The 15,748-nt window shown below is 33.4% G+C and overlaps 1 protein-coding gene across 8 annotated transcripts in view; it reads left to right on the forward strand.

Annotated features, from left to right (window-relative positions):
- rg (A kinase anchor protein rugose) overlaps positions 1 to 15,748 on the forward strand; it is a 373,937-nt gene that overhangs the window by 196,072 nt on the left and 162,117 nt on the right. The window lies entirely within an intron of this gene.

A 15,748-nucleotide genomic window follows, 5' to 3' on the forward strand; every position in this document is an offset into this window, starting at 1 on the left:
AAGTATGACATGTTTATCGTACGTAAATCTTATGTTTGTAATTGGACATTGTACAGGGTTGTATGTATGTGTGCGTGTATGTAGTAGTTTATAGTAGCAATAACTTTGACTTGACATTGTCTTGGTGTTTGGCACGAGTAGTTTGTGGAGAACAAAGAAAAGAGAATTACAACTTAAAGAAATTTTCCTCAAGTCAAGTTTTTTAACAAGTTTACAAGATTTATTAGGAGGGTTAATTGAAGGCATCTCAAGTAGATCTTAGCCAATGTTCATTGGTTGAGTGGTAAATGCCTTAAGGCATGCTATGCTGACATCATCTAACTACCATAAAATATGCAACAGAAACTTCTAAGTAAAAACTTTAAATTTAAAAATTAAATGTTCACTCACAGGCAATGTTCATTAGTAATTGGATTTACTAATGTAACAAATTGGGTAGGATAAGGGAATGGTAGTACTAGGAAAGGCCAATAAAGTATGCATTACCAATTTTATCATAGGCATGTGAAGTCACCATATCCTAAAGGTATGCAAGTAATACTTTTTGAAAATTTTCAGACATTGCTCCAAAAAAAAAAAAATATCTCAAGTAGATATCAGCCAATGTTCGTAGGTTGAATAATAAATGCCTTGAGGTATGTTATGCTGTCATCGACTTACTGCTATTAAATATGCAACAGAAACTTCAGTCTTAAGAATTTCCTGTTACAATTGATACAATCATTTACAAAAAAAGGACTCAATACTCGTCATTCATTTGTAATTAAATTAACTAATGTAACAAATTCGGTAGGATAAGGGTATGTTGTACTTACAAAGGGCCATCAACTATGCCTTACCATTGTCGTAGGCAACGCACCCTAAAAATATGCAATAGATATTTTTTGAAAGTTGCCAAATATCAATGTTTGGTCAATCGTTTTCCGAATGAAATGTAAGTGTACTGAGGGCCCTTAATCACCCTTTAATGGTGTTCGAAACCTATATAGGGTGGCTGATATGTAACGCAATAAAATAAATCGGGAATTTTTGTATTTTTTTTTATTTATTTTTCAAAAGCAAAATATTTCGGAAATAACATAAAATTATGGAATCAGTTTTGTTCGAATTGGCTTTCTTTAGTACCAATTATGGCCTTCAAATGGTTAATGGACCTATAACACGAAAATGTCTCAGCAGTATCTTAGCCTATTCCCGCCATTGTGCCATCTTGAGACTACCAATTTTAGTCTTCAAAAGTCTAACGGATTGAGATCCGGAGATTTGGTGGTCATTGAGAGCAGAAATGAAACGAAGAATGTTCTGGTTAAGCCATTCTTGGTTGACACGTACAAAGGCGCTGCGTTGCGCTGTTGAAATGTCCAAACGAAGTTGTAAATTTTAAGTAAGCCCGATTATATTGCTTGCTCCCAAATTTTCTCGATTGCGAATGACTTCTCATCTGAGAAAACCAAATTCTTTAACTGGTCACTTAGTACAAGCGAAATAATTCCTTGGCTCTTACCATTCTAATGTTATTTGTGCATCGGTGAGCTCTTATAGTTTTTGGAACTTGAATGGCTTGTCTATAAGCTGATTTTACAATATGTCTTGTATCCGTACTCCCAATATGTTTAGGTTCAAGCAAGTTTTCTACCATTGCGGCGTGGATTTCGATCAAATGTGGGCTTCACTTACCGAATAATTTGTGGTATTGCTATCGTTTTATTCCTGCACTTTTTGGACGCGATGCAACGAGAAACAAATGATTTTGTCACTTTTGGTTTGCCAGCCGAAAATATAAAGACATCGCAATATCGCGCTGCAAAAGTGGATGAAACAAATGTTGCTTTCATACCTAAAGCGGGGAAAACCTCTCACTCGAGTGCGAAGGAATTCCGACCAATCAGCTTATCCTCATTCCTACTTAAGACTCTGGAAAGGATGATAGATATTTATCTTAGAACTAGTGTCGATTCAAGTTTGCTATCGAAACCACAGCATGCATACTCGAAGGGCAGGTCTACTGAGATCGCATTGCATGAAGCAGTCAGCTCAACTATCGTTCAATGAATACACAATCGTGGCGTTTCTAGACATCGAAGGGCCATTTAATAACGTCCATCTGAGCTCAATATTAAATGGACTGGCAAATCTGAATGTTGATCCAGGTATACTTAGGCTGTTAGACGAACTTCTAATGAAGGGTAGGTGGCAGCCCAATGTATCAGGCTCATCTTGGTGAACTTCTCTCTTATCACTGAGTGCTGCCCGATTCCATGTTAAGCTCAATGACAAGGGACCTCCTTTTTATAGCCGAGTCCGAACAGCGTTCCACATTGCAGTGAAACCACTTGGAGAAGTTTTGAAACCTTCAGAAATGTCACCAGCATTACTGAGGTGGGATAATCCACCGCTGAAAAACTTTTTGGTGTTCGCTCGAAGCAGGAATCGAACCAATGACCTTGTGTATGCAAGGCGGGCATGCTAACCACTGCACCACGGTGGCTCCCGTGGACAAACATACAAAGGTATGTGAACAGAGGCACTCCCCAAGGAGGAGTTCTATCACCTCTTCTTTGGAATGTTGAAAACAAAAGGATAAAAGTGGTGGCATACGCAGACGATGTATCTCTAGCAGTCAGGGGAAAATTCCCATCCACAATCGGATATATTATACAGCGAGTCCTCCGGATGACTGAAAAATGGGCGAAGGAGAATGGTCTTGGGGTAAATCCTGCAAAGACAGAACTAGTCGCAAAACTCCCACGGTTAAGCCCATATCCTTCGGGGGTATTGAAATTCCCTTTGGTGAGTGTGCAAAATACCTTGGCGTTATTTTGGACGGAAAGCTGAACTTTATGCTTAATATTAAAGAAAGGGCGAGGAAAGCAACGATAGCTTTGTACTCGTGTAAAAATGTAATAGGAAACAAGTATATACAGCAGTAAGTTCGGCCGGGCCGAATCTTAAATACCCACCACCATGAACCAAATATTAGGGTTTCCTTTGAAATTTCAGGAGGGCTTGAGGACACTTCCCGAAGATAAATTTAAAGATTTCATCCATGAGGACTATATCAGATTCTGGATTTATAAGAACCATTTTTGTTTGAGTTTTAGAGGAATCATTAACATCTCTTGTATGTGTGCAAGAAAATTATAAAATAACGTCTTGATTTGAAATCTTAAATCTGTAGAAGTAAAATCTGGAAATTTTACATTGAGTTTCAAGCAATTTTCATGATCAGTGCGCCTTCTACACCCTCAAGAAGTGAAGTCGGTCTATATGGAAGCATTACCAAATGGACCTATAAAAACCTAATCCGATACACGTTTTTGTGAGCCTAAAATACCAGAATATTTACAATTTCAGGCAAATCAGATAAAAACTACGGTTTCTAGAAACCCAAGGAGTTAAATCGGGAGATCGTTCTTATGGGGGCTATACTGAAATATGGACCGATACTCACCGTTTTCGGCACACCTCTTTATGACCCGAAAATACCTCTAGATTTCCAATTTCAGGCAAATAGGATAAAAACTTCGGATTCTAGAAGCCCAAGAAGTAAAATCGGGAAATCGGTCTATATGGGGGCTATACCAAAATATGGACCTATCCTCACCATTTTCGGCACACTTCTTTATGGTCCTAAAATACCTCTAGATTTCCAATTTCAGACAAATTGGATAAAAAATAAGGTTTCTATAAGCTCAAGACCCCAAATCGGGAGGTCGTTTTATATGGGGAACATACCAAAACATGGACCGATACTCACAATTTTTGGCACACGTATTTGTGGTCCTACAATACCTCTAGATTTCCAATTTCCGGTAAATTGAATAAAAACTGCGATTTCTATAAGCCAAAGAAGTAAAATCGGGAGATGGGTCTTTATGGGGGCTATACCAAAATATGGACCGATACTCACAATTTTTGGCACACGTATTTGTGGTCCTACAATACCTCTAGATTTCCAATTTCCGGTAAATTGAATAAAAACTGCGATTTCTATAAGCCAAAGAAGTAAAATCGGGAGATGGGTCTATATGGGGGCTATACCAAAATATGGACCAATACTCACAATTTTTGGCACACGTATTTGTGGTCCGACAATACCTCTAGATTTCCAATTTCAGGTAAATTGAATAAAAACTGCGGTTTCTATAAGCCCAAGAAGTAAAATCGGGAGATCGGTCTATATGGGGGCTATGCCAAAACGTGGACCGATACTCACCATTTTTGGCACACCTCTTTACGGTCACAAAATACCTCCAGATTTCAAATTTCAGGCAAATTGGATAAAAACTACGTTTTCTATAAGCCCAAGACCCCAAATCGGGAGGTCGGTTTATATGGGGACTATATCAAAACCTCGACCGATACAGCCCATCTTCGAACTTGACCTGCCTGCAGACAAAAGACGAGTTTGTGCAAAATTTCAGCACGATTGCTTCATTATTGAAGACTGTAGCGTGATTACAACAGACAGACAGACAGACAGACAGACAGACAGACGGACAGACGGACATCGTTATATCGTCTTAGAATTTCTCCCTGATCAAGAATATATATACTTTATATAGTCGGAAATCGATATTTCGATGCGTTACAAACGGAATGACAAACTTATTATACCCCCGTCACCATTCTATGGTGGTGGGTATAAAAAGTGGGGACTAAAACCGAAAATTGTGCATTGGCTATACACGGCAGTGGTTAGACCTATAATACTATATGGTGTTGTAGTCTGGTGGCCGGAACTTCAGCAGCCGACAAATTTAGATAAAGTTCAACGTATGGCTTGCTTGTGTATCTTCAGTAAGACAGGAACAGATACCCTTAATGTCATGCTGCATCTATTGCCTTTAGACATTTTGGCAAATCAGTCAGCTGCAACAACGGTTGTGCAGTTGGGTGAGCTATCGCTGTGGTCGGATAAAAGGTACGGTCACAGTTCGGACCTCAAAATAATGCCAGATGTGCCAAACGTAGTGGATTACACTCTGGCGAAACCACTTTTCGACAAAAAGTTTGAAACTCTAATTCCCAACAGTGAGGCGTGGTGCACACAGACCCCAGGGAATAAATGTTATATAGATTTCTACACAGATGGCTCCAAATTTGATGGACAAGTGGGTTTCGGAGTATATTCTAAAGACCTGGAACTTCGAATAGCGAAACGATTACCTGATCACTGTAGTGTTTTTCAGGCAGAAATACAAGCAATAAGAGAATTGGCTGAGAAGTAATGTTCCAACATTGGCATTAATATATACTCGGACAGTCAACCAGCAATAAAATCCTTGGATTATGTGTTCCTTAACTCGAAAACGGCCATCGACTGCCGCAAATCTCTCAACGAGATGGCTGAGCAGTACAATATTCACCTAATATGTGTGACCATAGCAACATACCGCGGAACTGCGAAGCGGATGAATTAGCAAGGCTAGGAACTACCTTACATATTCCAGGGAAACTGGAAAGTGTTCGTATGCATCTGGCTACTGCGTGAGAAGGTTGTTATGATGGCAAATGTTCGATGGGAGAATTGGAACGGTTGTAACGACACCAAGGTTGTAACGACACCAAGGTGGTGACGACACCAAGGTTGTAACGACACCAAGGTTGTAACGACACCAAGGTTGTAACGACACCAAGGCCCCATTAAAACTTAAACCGCACACTAGATATGCTAGTGTTCTCAAGACGTCATATTTCACTTCTGATATCTGCTAAAACGGCGCTAAGTATAATGACTACTGTATGAGCTATCATGATGCGGAGGAAAAGGAATTAATTAAACACCTCTTGTGTGAGTGTCTTACTTTTTGTGTAAGGCGTAAGTGAATTTTAGGGGCATATAGCATTAGATTACTAGCGGACGTTTACTTAAGCAGTCTGCTAATGTTTTTGGAACAATCTAGTTGGTTGAAGGAAATAATCGAGAAGGTTCAGCGGTTAAAAATAGAAGTGCCCATATGTAATAGGTACTTTTAGTTAATGTGGTATCACAATTGACTGACTAATCTAAGTGAGCCTGAAACTTAATTGAGCTGCCACTTTAACCTAACCTAACCTATCGCGCTTCAATTCTATCACTAATAACTTTATATCTATATATCCTTCGATCTGCCCAGCTTATTGCATCAGCTATTGATTTTGACGGTCGTCTGTCTATGCATCTCGCTAACACTTTATTGATGCATTTCGCTAACACTTTATTGTCACTTGGTTGCATTTTATATAAATTAAAGATATTGGAACTTTTTCGGTCATAAAGTAAATTAACCTAAGAATGGTGTACTAAAATATTATAGGTTTTACTCTGTTTTACAATTTTCCTTGTTTGTGTGTTTTTTTTTTTTTTGTAATATTTTTTGTCTTAATGTTTCAAATATAATTTCTTTAAAAAAAATATAAAATGGCAATTATTTTAATGACATTTATTTTGCATTCATTCGAAGACACCTAAAAGTATGCATTTAATACTTTAATGGATATTTTATCGATTTTCTTCCCTTTGCCAGTATTGTTGAGTACACCATCCACAACGAATGTGTATTTGTGTCTACAAAAAAAAAAAAAATAAATCCAAATGCCACAATGCATATAAGTAATTGCTTTATTGACAATTCTCAACTAAACGTGACTTACATATTCTATTTGGTTTTGTTTTTGCACAAAAATGGCCAGGATAAATGTACAATGCATAATGTGGAGATGGCTGCATATATGGTATAGTGACAGGGTAAACAACATGGTGAATGATCATTTGCAAGAAAATAAGAACACATATTCAACTTGCCAAGCATAAACTCGCACGAATAGAGTTCAATTGAACTATATGACTGTAGTATTTGACCGCATTTACTCCCCCTACCAGCCGAGTAACTCAATCAATATTGGCCAATACATTGGCCCAACTCTAAGTGAATGCTTACGGCATGCCACAAAATAATGTGTGTGTGGGTGTGTATTTGTGAGAGAGAGAGAGAGAGGAAATGCATTTGCTTCGATAAACATTGGCAATACATGTTGACCTTTTTTTATTTTTTTTACCACTGCAAAATAAATATACTGCATTGCAAAACCATGACATCCATAAGGAATGAGGCAAAAAAAAAACGAAAACAACTACGAAATAAAATTGATCAATTCGAAGTCCATATTGCAAACTAGACATGTTGACTTTCTCACGTATTATTGGCCTAAATGAAACAATTGTATTCTTAGAATATCTTTAAGCTTCTAAACGAGTTGAGTTTAAATGTGCTTTGAAATTGGAAAAAAAAAAATAAAATACATCAACTTTGGCTCTTTATATGTATGGACCTCATATAAATTCATACTGGATGGAGATTAACAAGACTTATAAACTAAAAAAAAAATAATACTTATAAAGATTTTTATGTTTCTTTATTGATCGATAAAAAAAAATTGCAACAAAATATTCCTACTCGCGAAGACATGAAGACTTAGAATATATGGGTCCACGGTTTGATATAGGCCCCCATATAAACTGATCCACGGTTTTGGGGTCATGGGCTTCTAGAAACTGTAGTATTTATCTGATTTGCCTGAAATTAGAAATCTGGAGATATTTTTGAAATTGGAAATCTGGAGATAATTTAGGACCATAAATAGGTTTCCATTGTGTGTATCGGTTCTAGTTTTGATATAGGCTTGTAGAAATCGTAGTTTTTCTGAAATTGGAAGTGTAGAAGCATTTAAGAACCACAAATTGATGTGCCAAATACATATGTCCATGTTTTGGTATAGCCCTCATTTATACCGACCTTCCGATTTGGGTACACGGACGAAAAAGACTGTTTTTTTATATGTTTTTTGTGTAAAAATTATATGTTTGGAACTCAAATTTTTTAACACAATATTTTTAAGTGCAAGCATATAATGTTCATAAACTAGAATAACATGCTTGAGAGATATATGTTAATATGTTAGAACATATTATGTTTGGGACATAAAATGTTTGTGAATATAATATGTTTAGATGCAAACATATATTAATTTTCTATAGGAATAAAATTTTAATAAAATTTTTTATAGGAATAAAATTTTGATAAAAGTTTATATAGGAATAACACTTTGGTAAAATAAGTTATTCATATAAAAATTTAATTTTTTTGAAGATTTTCATCAAAATGTTGACTGTGGCCACGATTTTCTTTTTCGCTCTAGGATGCATATTTAAGGAGATATGGCCACAAAAAAGTTTTACATATAAAAATTAAAATTTTTTCAAGATTTACATTAAAATGTTAATTTTTGAGGGGTGGTCACGAATTATCGTCCTTTTCGCTCTAGGACGCATATTTAAGGAGATATGGCCACAATAAGTTTTCCATATGAAAATTTAAATTTTTCAAGGATTTGCACCAAAATTTTGATTTTTGAAGGGTGGTCACGAATTATCGTCCTTTTCGATCTAGGACGCATATTTAAGGAGATATGGCCAAAAAAAGTTTTTCATATAAAAATTAAAATTTTTTGAAGATTTTCATTAAAATGTTGATTTTTGAGGGGTGGTCACGAATTATCGTCCTTTTCGCTCTAGGACGCATATTTAAGGAAATATGGCCACAATAAGTTTTTCATATGAACATTTCAATTTTTCAAGGATTTGCACCAAAATTTTGATTTTTGAAGGGTGGTCACGAATTATCGTTCTTTTCGCTCTAGGAGGCAAATTTAAGGAGATATGGCCAAAATAAGTTTTTTTATAAAAATTTAAATTTTTTGAAGATTTTCATTAAAATATTGATTTTTGAGAGGTGGTCACGAATTATTGTCCTTTTCGCTTTAGGACGCATATTTAAGGAGATATGGCCACAATAAGTTTTCCATATGAAAATTTAAATTTTTCAAGGATTTGCACCAAAATTTTGATTTTTGAAGGGTGGTCACGAATTATCGTCCTTTTCGATCTAGGACGCATATTTAAGGAGATATGGCCAAAAAAAGTTTTTCATATAAAAATTAAAATTTTTTGAAGATTTTCATTAAAATGTTGATTTTTGAGGGGTGGTCACGAATTATCGTCCTTTTCGCTCTAGGACGCATATTTAAGGAAATATGGCCACAATAAGTTTTTCATATGAACATTTCAATTTTTCAAGGATTTGCACCAAAATTTTGATTTTTGAAGGGTGGTCACGAATTATCGTTCTTTTCGCTCTAGGAGGCAAATTTAAGGAGATATGGCCAAAATAAGTTTTTTTATAAAAATTTAAATTTTTTGAAGATTTTCATTAAAATATTGATTTTTGAGAGGTGGTCACGAATTATTGTCCTTTTCGCTCTAGGACGCATATTTAAGGAGATATGGCAAAAATAAGTTTTTCAGATAAAAATTTAAATTTTTTGAAGATTTTCATTAAAATGTTGATTTTTGAGGGGTGGTGACGAATTATCGTCCTTTTCGCTCTAGGACGCATATTTAAGGAGATATGGCCAAAATAAGTTTTTCTATAGAAATTTAAATTTTTTGAAGATTTTCATCAAAATGTTGATTTTTGAGGGGGTGGTCACGAATTATCGTCCTTTTCGCTCTAGGACGCATATTTAAGGAGATATGGCCAAAATAAGTTTTTCATATAAAAATTAAAATTTTTTGAAGATTTTCGTTAAAATGTTGATTTTTGAGGGGTGGTGACGAATTATCGTCCTTTTTGCTCTAGGACGCATATTTAAGGAGATATGGCCAAAATAAATTTTTCATATAGAAATTTCAATTTTTTGAAGATTTTCATCAAAATGTTGATGTTCAGAGTAACGATAGCCACGGGTGGTTTTTCAGCCAAATATAAAGCAATGCCACAACCGCGCTTGAATTTACGAATAATTGTATTTCTAAATGCAATAGATCAAAATGTTTTTGTAAGCTGGTAAACAATAAAATGAAATGTCACAGGAATCAATCTGTCAGACGAGCAACTTGAAGTTAATATCATATTCGAATTTTAAACGAAAGTAAATTATTTTTGGTTTTTCTATTAGGAAATGCGAGTCACGTCATATTTTCGAGATAAAAGTCACTTCATATATGTATTAAGAAAAACATAAGACATTTTTAAATTTTGAACACAAAAATGTAAAAAACTCATTTTTGCATATTAATGTTATCTCATGAAAACCCCAAGTTTATCCGAATTCCAGTGATCGTATTTCATTCCAATGGGTTTTCTTATGCCCTACAGGAACAGGCTATGAATATTTTCCATTTTTTTAATTCCACTTATCCAAGAATACTCGACCCATTTAAATGCTCCATTTATATGTTTTTTTTTTTTTAATATTTACTGTAACATTATATGTAGTCTTAATGGATATAACATTTTAAAAACATCTTAAGATTATACACCCTTTTAACCAAAAACAAAAGCAATATGGATAATACTCAGCACATATATGTGTAAATAATTCCTTGGATTATTTTATGCACATTTCATGTGCATGAAAATGCTCACTTGATGTTTTCTTAATTCGTCCTGTAATTTTGCGCTGCCAACGTGTAAGAGGAAATGTATGTAATGTCGTCTTCTTAAAACATCACAGCGGCGACATCAGAGTACTGCGTCTTTTGGCTCTTCACTCAGTCAATTTTGTAAATTGGGCAACGAGCCATAAACTACACAAGAAAAAAAGAAACTGTGTCTACTTGCTGCCTTCATGTTTGTCTTCTATATTTCCGGCTCTTTAAAAGGACCCTACACAGCCTTGTTTTGGAGGCTTCGAGTACTGTGTCATGACTTTCCATTCCACTGATGACTTTTTTTTTGTATTGTGAACACAATCATTCAGTCACATACATTTGAGTATTTTTAACTGTCATAAGGATTCAAAGGCTGTCATGAGTGTGGTTTCACACATGACAAACTAGGAAGTGCTGGCGAGCACTTACGAAAATTGTTGGAAAGAAACAGCGAAGACGAAGAAGAAATGTGATTTTTGTGAGTGCTGCGTTTTTTCTTCTTTTTGCACATTTTTATTCACACGTCCACTACCTCGAAAAACAGGAGAAGGGGAGCTAGAGCGGGGAACTTCACTAAAGTGTGATGAGAACAGATTGGACTTTAATGTTCTTCAAGTAAGATTTTGCAGTAGTTTGGCTTATTTGGCTTTTTGTTTTATCATACGAGTATATGCAATCATTTTCTTGTGTTACTATTCCCCCCTAAAAGTATGCAGTAATACATGTGGTGTTTTTTAATAGCTCTCAAAGAAGGCTTTCATTTTTGTAGATTATTTAAAAACAAAAAAAAAAACACTAAACGCTAGCATCGGATAATTTAAATACTTACACTAAAAGAAAAGATTTATCTTCTAAGGAACGAAAGTTAGACAAACGCAGTTTTCTTTTTTGGCGCTAAAAATTTTTCTTTAAAAGCAAATAAAAGATATTTTTTTTTTTGCTGGGTAATCATAAATCCGAGTTTATTTGACATTAAAGAAATACTTTATAAGAGCCCGGAGTTTCATTTATCTTTTATTTATTTATTTACTTGTGTACAGATCTACAATATTGTTCAGATGAACTGAACATAATTTAAATTGAATTTAAGGTTAAGGTAAATTCTGTAGAATTTAAATAAACTAAGAACGAATTGAATATGATTTGAAGCTGTGGGTTTAGAATAAAATATTTTTATGTACAACAAAATTATGATTTTGATAAAAAAATATTATGCTGGTGATAAATATTTAAATTTCAAGTGAACATATGTACCGCCAGAATCGATCTAGCCCGCCGGTCTATCCGTCGTTGTTATCTATTTGAGTTGATGTTCAAATCAGGGCCGTGGAGTCGAGTCAATTTTACTCGACTTCGACTCCGACTCCAGTATTTTTCATCAGCCTCGACTCCGACTCCGGGTAATATAACTAAATCTCATTTTAACACCACTAATTTGTAGTTCGAAATCTGAACCGATTTAGACAAAATTGTACACACTTGAACAAAATCTATGTACTTAACATTTAAATCTATTTAATTTTAAACACAATTTTAGTAAAAAACAAATAAAGAAAGCCTGAAGTTGGACGGCGGACTACAATATACTCTGCACAACTTAGTATTTATATCTACATTTCAATAAAATCTCTAATATTTAAAATTTTGAGAAAATTTGATATAGAAATAAAATTTTTAGAAAATTTTCTGTAGAAATAAAATTTTGGCCAATATATCTATAGAAATAAAATTTTGACAAATTTTTTTTTATAGAAATAAAATTTTTGACAAAATTTTCCATAGACATAAAATTTTAACACAACTTTCTATAGAAATAAAATTTTTGCAATATTCTATATAGAAATAAAATTTTGCAAAATTTTCTATATTAAACAAATTTTGCAAAATAAAATTTTGAGAAAATTATCTATAGAAATAAAAGTTTGCAAAATTTTCCATAGAAATAAAATTTTGACATTTTTTTTTATAGAAATAAAACCTTGACAAAATTTTCTATAGAAATCAAACTTTGCAAGCTTTTCTATAGAAATCAAATTTTAGAAATAAAATTTTGCAAAATTTTCTATAGAAATAAAATTTTGACAAAATTTTCTAAAGAAAAAATTTTAAAAAAACTTTCTACAGAACTAAAATTTTGACAAAATTTTCTATAGAAATAAAATTTTGAAAAAACTTTCTATAGAAATAAAATTTTGACAAAATTTTCTATAGAAATAAAATTTTGATAAAAGTGTCTTTAGAAATAAAATTTTGACAAAATTTTCTATAGAAATAAAATTTTGATAAAATTGTCTTTAAAAATAAAATGTTGACAAAATTTTCAATAGAAATACAATTTTGACAAAGTTTTCTATAGAAATAGAAATAAAATTTTGACAAAATTTTCTATAAAAATACAATTTTGATAAAATTTTCTTTAGAAATAAAATGTTGGCAAAATTTTCTATAGAAATAAAATTTTGATAAAATTTTCTTTAGAAATAAAATTTTGATAAAATTTTCTTTAGAAATAAAATTTTGAAAAAAAATTCTATAGAAATAAAACTTTGAAAAAAAAAATTCTATAAAAATAAAATTTTGATAAAATTTTCTTTAGAAATAAAATTTTGATAAAAATTTCTATAGAAATAAAATTTTGATAAAAATTTCTATATAAATAAAATTTTGAAAAAAAATTTCTATAGAAATAAAATTTTGAAAAAAATGTTTATAGAAATAAAATTTTTAAAAAAATTTTCTATAGAAATAAAATTTTGATAAAATTTTCTTTAGAAATAAAATTTTGATAAAAATTTCTATAGAAATAAAATTTTGAAAAAAATTTTCTATAGAAATAAAATTTTGATAAAATTTTCTTTAGAAATAAAATTTTGAAAAAAATTTCTATAGAAATAAAATTTTGAAAAAAAATTCTATAGAAATACATTTTTGAAAAAATTTTCTTTCAATATTCGACATATGTATATAGGTATATGATCTTAAAATAAAATCGATTGAAATATTTCAAATAAATTGTCATGGTGGTGGGCATTAAAATGGATCGATGGAATGATCTCCGTAATTGGAAATTGGGTTTCATTTACAGTCATACCGTACATTGATCTAATGAATAACGCAATGGAAACTAATTTGCGTAAAAACTTGATTAGTTACAAAAATGTGAAGTTTTTTAAAAAATTTAGAGTATCCGGAGTTGGAGTCGAGCAAAATGTTTACGACTCCGGCTTTCGATAATAAAGCCAAGCCCTATGTGTGTTAGAGTATAATAAAATTGTGTTGTTTGAGAATCTGATGACCACAACTAGTTGTTCTTGAGTTCAAATTGTTAATATGGATCAATTCAGAATCACCCGTTGAATCGATCTAGCCCTGGCTGTCCGTCCATCGTTGTTATCGATCTTCATGAAATTTGACAGAATAGGAGGTTCTTTTAGCATGGAAAATTACGTTATTATGGGCATTTATTAATCGATTTTATTATAATTTTCCGCCTACTCATATCATAATTTCTGCTTTGTTATTCTTCTTTGGTCATATTTTTTGTGGTTTTAAAAAACAGTGTTGCCATCTCACATCAGAAATTGGTGAAAATGGCAATGAAAATTTTCTATAGTAGATAAATCGTGTTGCTCTGTTTTAAGTAGCACTGGTTTCTTCACTAAGCTTGGCCAGTTTTTTTTCAATCTTAAATTTTTTTTTGTATTTAATTTATGTTAGCAAAGCCATGCAACTGTTCAATCTTCAACAAATAGCCAACGATTAGCTTTTCTATGTCCAAAATGTTCAGAATATCAGACAAGTGACGTTTTGAATAACCTTTTACCTCAGCTATCTCGCTGACGTTCAATCCGACCTCTGTCACTACATGATCTTGGATTTTGGATGAAAAACCGACAAATAGATGTATTTCTTCTATATAATGCATATGACATTTCTGAGTGTACTAAAGTATGTCTATATAGTGTCACACATACCGTGACACCTCGTTCATGTTTAGTTCGACTCGTACCGATCCCATTGTGGTAGTGTACAATTGTCTACCAAGAACAGGCTTTTTTAATAACGGGCAGTTCCATATACCTAAGCTAACCTAGTTATAGCCCCCTCCTATAGATGATAGAGGTATAACTATGATACATCAGTTACTTTAAAGCCCTTTACCCTTTTTAGTCCATTATTATGATATTCTTATTTTAACAAAATGTTTCACGTTCATACATTGGTCTTCCTAAACGGAAATTTGTTGGAAATCAATTTCTTGAAACTCTGTCTTCAACACCTTTTTTGAACCCCCTTACAACTACGTATTTGGTTATGCACACCCATTCATCTGTACGATATATCCTTGGGATAGAACTTATTATACATGAAAAAGCTAATTAACCTTTACAATCTCTCAAGCGAATCGGTTTCAACAAAAAGAAAGCTAGAAGCTAGCACTCACAACACGAAAATAATATTCATTTCAAGGATTCTTATGTCTTTTGTATTCTCATTACACGGTAAGTCCTTTGGTCGATGGTAAATGTGGCTCTAAGTGTGCCTGTTTGTGTGTGTGCGCGATACAGTTGGATTCTCTCCCAGCGTACATACTCGTACGTACGAGTAGTTATGGCACTTCTTTCCCGCTTAATAGTTAGCCGTCATATCCTTGTGTTGATTGTGTGCTCATTAGGTTTTATTAATTGTGCACGTGTTGACTGCATAATGAACTCATGCACATGACTAACTGATGTTTGATGCTGTCATCATTATATCCAAAGCCGGAAGTTTCAATGATCGCTTGATGGCTTTGCTAAATGAAAATTTTCTTTACTTCAATGACTAATTCAAAGGAATTGTTGTATGGCTAGGGGAGTGATTCTCTGTAGAGATGAGAATGGATAGACGGAGAGAGCAAAGCCTCAACGCCATGGAGAGATAAATTGCCAAAAGTATTTTAAATTTTTGTATATATACTCAATTCCTCCCGATTCTCGTAAGAGTTGTTGAAGTCACGAAAATCTTCGTGACTCACGCGTGTCGTGAGTCACGCTGATGGCAACGTCGTGAGTGTGCGTTCGGAAAAACACGCTCACGAAAATAATCCCTCCCACGGACATAAAAGGCCTACGAGTTAAATTCATTTACATATTTAGTGACACCTGGGATGTTAGGAGTTCAATAACGCTCTCGATTTTAATCATACTCATGTTTTAAGACACGTCGCTAAGGTAACATAAATTACTAATAAAATTATTCGTGAGTCACGACATTTTTCGTGAGTCACGCTAT

This window comes from Haematobia irritans, chromosome 3, assembly GCF_050003625.1.
Source record: "Haematobia irritans isolate KBUSLIRL chromosome 3, ASM5000362v1, whole genome shotgun sequence".
NCBI lineage: Eukaryota > Metazoa > Arthropoda > Insecta > Diptera > Muscidae > Haematobia > Haematobia irritans.